The sequence below is a fragment of the Antechinus flavipes genome, chromosome 1 (assembly GCF_016432865.1).
Source record: "Antechinus flavipes isolate AdamAnt ecotype Samford, QLD, Australia chromosome 1, AdamAnt_v2, whole genome shotgun sequence".
Lineage (NCBI taxonomy): Eukaryota > Metazoa > Chordata > Mammalia > Dasyuromorphia > Dasyuridae > Antechinus > Antechinus flavipes.
Window position 1 is genome coordinate 447,658,863 of NC_067398.1, and position 6,010 is coordinate 447,664,872.

Sequence of the window (6,010 nt, forward strand, 5' to 3'; positions counted from 1 at the left end):
CTCTGGGAAGTATTAAAAACAAAAAAATATGGCTTATCCCAAGAAATTTGCATTCTTTCCAGGGAGGAATGGCTATACATATAAGTAGATAAAGAATAATTTGAAAGTAGATATGGAATAGGTAGATATAAAATAATTTAAGGCCAGATGGAAGGATATTGGTAAAATCAGAAAAATCCTCATGTTCCAGAGAAATATAATGGGAGAAAATTATAGCATGTAAAACAGATGAAAAAACAACAATAACAACTTGATATCAAAAACATATAAGGAACTATTAGCATTTTTAATTCTCTCTCTAAAATGAATAAATGGACAAAGGATATGAACAGCAATTTTCAAAAGAGGAAGAGATTGTTAATAAAGCAGCCTATCTCATTGATACTTTAAAGAGAGCAGATTTGAATAACCAAAAAGGGACACTTATTTGCTTTTAGCAGAATTTCAAATTTGTAGTGTTAAGGCCCTTTTGGATTTTTTTTTAAATAAATCTGACACTATGATGCACTTCTCAAAAATAATCATACTCTTTGACGCAACAATTTTATTGTTGGGAATATATATAAAATTGTTGTGTTTGGGTTTTGTTGTCGTTGTTGTCTTAGAGAATTATCTTTTAGATGTACATAACAAGCAGTATTTGTAATTGCAAAAACCTAAAAACAACCTAAATGGCTAGCAATTGAGACCATACTACTTAAATTAATGATACAAAAACATATACAAGCATGATTGGTATAGTAGGTAGAGAGCAGGCCCTGAAGTTAGGAAAACCTGCATTGAAATCCTACCTCTGACAAATAAAAGCTGTATAATCAAGAGTAACTCACCTCTTGGTACAAAGCTTCTTAAACTGTGTGTCATAACCCCATAAGGACTCACATAAATGAATGCAAGGGGGGATGGAGGGGGTGTCATAGAAAAATTTGACAACAATAAAAGGTATCAAATATTCCACCAAGATGTAATTGTTTATGGAAAAATAAACAAGTACGTTTATTTCATTAGTATGCAAATTTGCTTTCATCTTTAATAAAAAGTAAAATTATGTATATACCAAATAATTATTTTAAAATAAATTTCTTTATGATTAATTGTCAGTAAATATTTGATTTGTATACCTATTTTAGATACTTATATATCTGGAGTGGAGTAAAAATTTCTCAGGCAACAAGGGTCTTAAATAGAAAAAGTTTAAGAAGGCCTGTTGTAGTGCACCTCCATCCTCTCCATACAACTGTCTAATGAGTTGCATATCTGCAAGTGAAAGGAGTTTCTTTACTGGAAGTTCTCCACCCTAATCACAGATACAAAAAAAACCCAAAACCCAAACTATTAATGTTATGGAAAACTGAAAGGCTTGATGCACTGAATAGAGCAACAGCCTTGGAAGCAGAAAATTTTAAATATAAGTCAGACCTCTGACAACTACTGATTGTATGATCCCATACTTAACCTTTCACCTCTCAAAATGTTCTGGTTGATTCTAATGAAATAAAGAACTATAATACAATTTAGGCAACTATGAAAAATATTTTTTTAAATCTAAAAAATCTTCATGAAATAAAGCAAAGCTCTTGGTTAGTTGTTTTTTTTTTTTATACAAAAGCACAAAAAAAAAGTATATACATAATCATATCAGAGGCAAAATGAATGACAAGGAAAGAAAAAATCAATTCTAATTTTTTTAAAAAGGTTAGTCATATTACCTAAGGGAAGGATAACTTATGAATAGATTTTTTTGCTCCATTCATATCCACAAAATATCAGGAGAACTAGATCAACAATATCAAACTCAAATAGAAACAGAATCATTAATTCATATGTAAGGATGTAAGACACAAATTGACTTAGTTTTCAAAAATTAATATTTGATATTTTATTTAACATTAAGTTAATATTAATAACACTAATATTAAATTTTATTATATTGGGGGACATCTAGGTAGCTCATTTTTGAGACTCATTTTTCTGAATTCAAATCTGGCCTCAGACACTTGCTAGTTGTATGACTTTAGGCAAGGCATTTAACCCTGTTTGTTTCAGTTTTCTCATCTATAAAATGAGCTAGAGAAGGAAATGACAAATCATTCCCATATCTTTGCCAAAAAAAAAAAAAATTCCAATTGGGGTCACAAAGAGTTGGACTCAGCCAAAAACAAATGAATAAATTTCATTTTTATACATTTTATCAAATATTTCCCAATGATTTTTTTTTTTTTTTGGTGAGACTGTTAGAGTTAAGTGACTTGCCCACAGTAACATAACTAGTAAGTATCAAGTGTCTGAGGTTCTCCTGACTACAAGTCCCATGCTCTGTCTGCTGTGACACCTAGTTGCCCCTCCTAATGACTTTTTAATCTAGTCTGGATGCATTTGGGATCATGATGATTCTGCCAAACATGATGTATGGACCCATTGTGGCAAAAGGAGAACATGGAGAAAAGTCACATAAGAGGGTTATCATTTTCATTACTAGAGGGGATACATTGACTTTTTTTTTGTCATACATCATATTCTGATGATATGCCTTATCCTATTTTATTGCAATGTGTAGAAATGCACTTATGCCTACCACACCTGAGTTATAAAGCATCTTCAATTACTTGTACTGATATTTGATATTAAGTTCATAATACTACTGGCTGTATGACTCTGTACATATCTTTCACTTTGATTCACTTGCACATTTAATGTTTTGTAAAGGAAGAAGATACAAGCCCATTTTCACACAAGAAAAAGTTTTAAACTAATACCCAATATTTTTTAAAGCTATTGAGTTCTCATAACTAGAAGAAAATGCCAGCAAAATATGTACATGTATGTGTGTGTGTGTGTGTGTGGTTTAGGAAAGCCAAGTCTTCTCTGAATCTTTCATGCTTTCTTCTCATTGGAGAAGTTAGATAGACCTCCTCTTTACTGAGGTATGGCTTTCTAAGGACCCATATGATCTTCCAAATTTACAGTAGTACTATGGTTGGAAGTTCTGGACCACAAGTTATATTTTGAAGAAAAAAGAACATAGTTTTGAAATATTTTTCACCCAGTTTTACTGTTACATGTAAATATTATTTTAAAAACAAAAAAAAAATTAAAGAGTTTTTGAGATATCTATATCTTTTTTTTTCCTAAAAATCATTTCAGACTTTGGGGGTCTGTATAATTTCAGAAAGGAGTCTAATAATCTTTTTTCTTTAATGTTTGAATTTAACATAGTATTGATCTGTCTTTTTGTACTCCTAAACTTTCTTCTTTTCGGTGTATTTTTTAAAGACTCACAATAGAAAAAAATTCTATTGTTAATTTTCTTTATAACTATCACTATACTTCCAACATTTTCCCCCTTGCCGAATAAAAGTGCTCCTTTGTAATTAATGACTACAGTCAAGTAAAATAAAAATCACACATTGCCTATGCCTTAAAATGCGTGACTCATATTGCATCTCTATTCTATCACTACTGTACCAAGAGGTTAGAAGCATGTTTAGTCATTAGTCTTATGACCATTATATTGATCAAAGTTCTTCAGTCTTTCACCGGTTTTTCCCTCAAAATGTTGTAATTGTATGAATGTTTTTTCCTGGTTCTGCTCACTACATTCAACATCAGTTCACATAAATCCTTCCAGGCTTGTCTAAATCTATCCCTTTTATCATTTCTTAAGACACAAAAATATTCTATTCATTTGTATGCTTTAATTTCTTCATTCCCTTCCTCAATTAATGGATGCTCATTTTGTGTCCAGGTTCTTGCTATAATAAAATAGGCTGCCATAAATATTAGTGTACATGTGGGATCTTCCCCTCTTTCTTTGAATCCCAGCAGTGGTATCATTGAGCCAAAAAATATGCACAATTTAGTGACTATTGGGGTTTCATTTCAAATTGCTTTCCAGAATAGTTAGACTAATTCACACTTCCACCAGTAGTACATTACTGTGTCTATCCTTCCATAAGCCCTCCAGAAATTATTTTCCTTTTTTGTCATCTTTGCCAATCTAGTGGGTATAAAGTGAAATCATAGTGTTGTTTTAATTTCCATTAATCTTTTTTACTGAAAAAATAAGTTAAAAAAACCAAAGTATGAATGCATCTCCCTATACTGACGATATATTCTTTTATCATGCCTGATCCTGAGAAGCATGAGCTCAAATTTAAAAGTGGTAGCTACAAAAATTCTCCCCACCACAAAATTCACCTTAGGTTATAGTGTAGTCAGTGGATGAATTATTCCTTTGCTTGTAGGATACAGGATTTCAGTTCCCAGGTTAATCCTTCTCTGGGAAGCATCAAGCAGATCAGTCCATAGACCTGGTGCATTCCTTAGTTAAGCTGCAGACCTTTAGTAACTCTTCCAACCTTCAAAAGCTTAAACATTCATAATCTAGTCCATTCCATTGATCTAAGTACTGGGAAGAACAAATACAAAGAGGCAAAGTGTTTATTACAGTCATATGTCAGCTCAAGTGAGAAAAATGAAATTTAAGGTTTCTCTCTCTACCCAGAGACTTACATTGTTCTCTCTTACTCAAAACCCATCATAGAGAAACTAATTTCCCCCCATTAAAACTTCTTGTATATGGAAACTGAATGGATGCCCATCAACTGGAGAATGGCTGAATAAATTGTGGCATATGAATGCTATGGAATATTGTTATTCTGTAAGAAACTCTTTCCAACAATGAGATGATGGAGACTAGTTCCAATGATGTGATGAAGAGAGCTATCTACATCCAGAGAGAGGACTGTGGGAACTGTGTGGATCACAACATAACATTTTCACTCTTTGTTGTCATTTGCATTTTGTTTTCTTTTGCATTTTTTTCTTTTTGATCTGATTTCTCTTGTGCAGCATGATAACTCTATAAATATTATACATATATTGGATTTAACATATACTTTAACATGTTTAACATATATTGGATTACTTGCCATCTAGGAGAGGGGTGGGAAGGAGGGGAAATTTTAGAATACAAGGTTTTGCAAGGGTCAATGTTGAAAAATTATCCATGCATATGTTTTGAAAATAAAAAGCTTTAATTTTTAAAAAATGCATCTCTTTCAGGGGAAAAAAAAAAGAATGAGCTGAGAAGGAAATGGCAAACCACTCCAGTGTCTTTGCCAAGAAAACCCCAAATGGGATAACAAAGAGTCAAACATAAATGAACAACAACAATTTAAAAATCCCTTGGTTCCAAAAAAAAAAAAGAAAGAAAGAAAGAAAAGAAAAGAAAAAAAAGAATTTTATCTCTGTCCAAAACTTGAAAAGTTAAATATAAGTAATTGACAAACTTAGGTCATGTCTTCTATTATGTCTATTATATATATGACTATAATATATATTATATTGTATATACAGAGAGAGATTTGTGTATGTATTATGCATATGTAAAATATATATTTACATATACAGTAAGATATATGGAGAAAGATCCTAATGTACATGTATAACAAAATATATATAATAAATATAAAATTAAATATGTTGTCTAAGTATGATTGGATGACTGAGGTTGAGCAATTATAGATTACTTGTGTGTATATATATGTATATTCATATACATGTATATAAGTACATACATGTGAGTGGATGTGTGTATGTGTGTATGCTGTGTTGTGCATGTGTGCATGTACACATGTTTTATCTTAATCACAAAATTGTCATTAGACAATATATTTCATTTCCTTGGACCTTTGTTCACTTATCTATAACATTAAGGGATTATACTAGTTGACTATTTATCCAAATTCCCTCCATCCTTGAAAAGCCCAAGGACAAACCTTACCCTATCAAGCCTTTCTTATCTAATCAAAAAATGTTGATCTCCTCTTTTTTCTGAACAAATATAGCATTTGCAGATAGAACTTGTATAATCTATTCCTTAATTATGTGCTATCTCAGATTATTCTCCCAGATGTTTTATATTTGTTCATCTTTTCCCTACTGATATGTCATATACTTCTTTTGTATCTTTTACAATGTCTGCTATTCAATAAATGTTTGTTGATTG